The following is a 2,798-nucleotide window of genomic DNA, read 5'->3' on the forward strand; positions in this document are numbered from 1 at the left end:
TTTTTTTAATATTTGAATTTTTATTTAGTGCTTTGAGTTTTTTTTCTCATTTTTGATTTCTAGCTACTTTCTCTTGGTGCATACTAGTCGTATGTGTACACATTTATGGGGTATACGTGATATTTTAAAGCATGCACACATTGTGTCATGATCAAATCAGAGTAACTGAAAGAATTGCTATCTCGAACATTTAACAGTCTTTGTGGTGGGAATATTACAAGGTATATTTCCAGGTATTTTTAAATATAGTATAAATTCTCATTAAATATGGTTGCCTTGCTGTGCTATCGAAAACTAGAAATATTCCTGCAATTGTACCGTTAATCCACCTCTATTAATCCTTCACACTGCCTATGCTTTCAAGCCTCTGGTAACCATCATTCTATTCACTTCTCTATTAGCTGCTAAATATGATTGAAACATGACTGAATCTAATATCCTCCACTTCCATCCTTGTTGCTGCAAGTGAAAGGATTTAGGATTTCATTATTCTTTACTACTGAGTAATATTTCATTGTGTGTGTATGCCACATTCATTATCTCTTCATCTGCTGATGGACAACTAGACAGATTTCATGTCTTGGCTGCTATAGTATTCGAGTGAATGTGAGGATGCACAGATCTTTTCTTTTTCTTTCTTTTTTTTTTTGCAGTTTTTGGCCGGGCTGGGTTTGAACAAGCCACGTCCGGCATATAGGTCTGGCACCCCACTCCTTTGAGCCATAGGCACTGCCTGATATCTTTTCTTTTATTTATTTATTTTATTACTATTATTTTTTAGAGACAGAGTCTCACTTTGTCACCCTCGGTAGAGTGCTGTGCTGTCACAGCTCACAGTAACTTCCAGCTCTTGGGCTTAGGTGATTCTCTTGCCTCAGCCTCCTGAGTAGCTGGTACTACAGGTGCCCGCCACAATGCCTGCCTAGTTTTTTTTGTTGCTGTTTAGCTGGGGCCGTGTTTGAACCCACCACCCTTGGTATATGGGGCTGGCACCCTACTCACTGAACCATAGGCACCACCCTGGAGATATCTTTTCAATGTGCTTTCTTTTTTTCTTTTAGATATAACCTAGCAGTGAAATTGCTGGATTTTATAGGGGCTATGTACTTAGTTTAGTTACATATCTAGTTTATGAAGGAACTTCCATGCTGTTTTCCATGGTTATACAGCCATGGTGCCAAGAACTAATATTGGTGAACAGTCAGTCTCTTTAGTAAATAGTGCTGGGGAAACTGTAAATCCATATTCAGAAGAATGAAACTAGACCCTTATCTCTCACCTCATATAAAAATCAAAATAACATGGATTGATGACTTAAATGTGTGACCTGGAGCTATGAAATTGCTAAAAGGACACATGAGGAAATGCTCCAGGACATTAACTGGGAAAAAAGATTTTTTTCAGGAAGATTTCAAAAGCACAGGCAAAAGGACAGAGGAGATTGCATCCAGCTGAAAAGCTTCTACACAATTAACAAAGTGGAGAAACTACGGAGATAATGGGAGAAAATATTTGCAAACGATCCCTTCAACTACAGACTAATACCCAGAATACATAAATAATTCAAATGGCTCAGTAGGCAAAATCAAATAAATAATCTGATTAACAAATGAGCAAAATAAATGAATAAACATTTCTCAAAAGATGAAATACGAGTGGCCAACAGGTATAGGAAAAAGTGCTCTATGTTGTTAGTTATCAAGGAAATGCAAATCAAAACTGCAATGAGATATCATCTCACACTAATTAAAATGGCTATTATCAAACAGACAAAAAATAACAGATGCTGGACAGGACGCAGAAAAAGGAGAATCAATGCTCACGGACTTTGGCTGAGAATGTAAATCAGTATAGCAGCCATAAAAAACAGCATCGAGGCTCCTCAAAAAAATTTCAACAAGAAAAACAAAGGTAGTTTTTATTTTTTATATTAGAGAATAAGAGAATCAAAATTTCATCCTGTCTCTAGGTTTTAGGAATCATGTTTCCATAATCTGAGAGTTTCATATCTCACGAGGAGGAGAGTTTCTCTGCTCTTTCATGTGATAAACATTCTAGCCTCATAAGGTTTCCCTGCTTCATATATATTATAAATCCTTTATTTTTTGTCACAACACAATGTTATTACTACAAAAAAATGAGGAGGAGTGAAGTTAAGGTATTTAACTGAGATCATACGTCTTTAAAACCAAGATCTTAATCCAGACAGCGTGGAATCAAATTCTGTGATCCTAGTAGTCTGTATTGCCCCTCAATGTAAAGAAACGGAAGCAACTGTATTCGTATTTTAAATTCAGCACTATAGGCCATCAATTATTTGAATAATAATTGGGATAAAAGATACGTCAATCATTTTAGAATGAATAAAGAAGAACACAAGCATAATATCAAATCCCAAGCTAAACCTATAAATAAAATGAACCATGCTAGGATTATTATAAACTGGAATGTCTTCATGGGAATTTTAAAGCAAAATAGTAGTGTAATAAAAATTACTAATGGAGAATATAAAATTAAAATGTATTGAAAACTAAAATAATCCCCTGATGTTATCCCGGGAAAGAGCATGAGGAAAGAATTTAATAAATAGATCTAATTGTATACACATACATATAGTAAAAAGTGCAGAATCATTTATATTAAATATAAACATAGTATAATATAGTAACATGAATACATTTAATCAAAATACACAACTATAATGGAAGTTAATAATATAGAGACTTATCAAAGAATTTTCCTGCCACTTGAGATTCAATTAATGTTTTAATAAGAAAACTGCAAAAATGGAGTCTGTG

Source organism: Otolemur garnettii, unplaced genomic scaffold, assembly GCF_000181295.1.
Source record: "Otolemur garnettii isolate 467f Iridium unplaced genomic scaffold, OtoGar3 scaffold00009, whole genome shotgun sequence".
NCBI classification, from domain to species: Eukaryota; Metazoa; Chordata; class Mammalia; order Primates; family Galagidae; genus Otolemur; species Otolemur garnettii.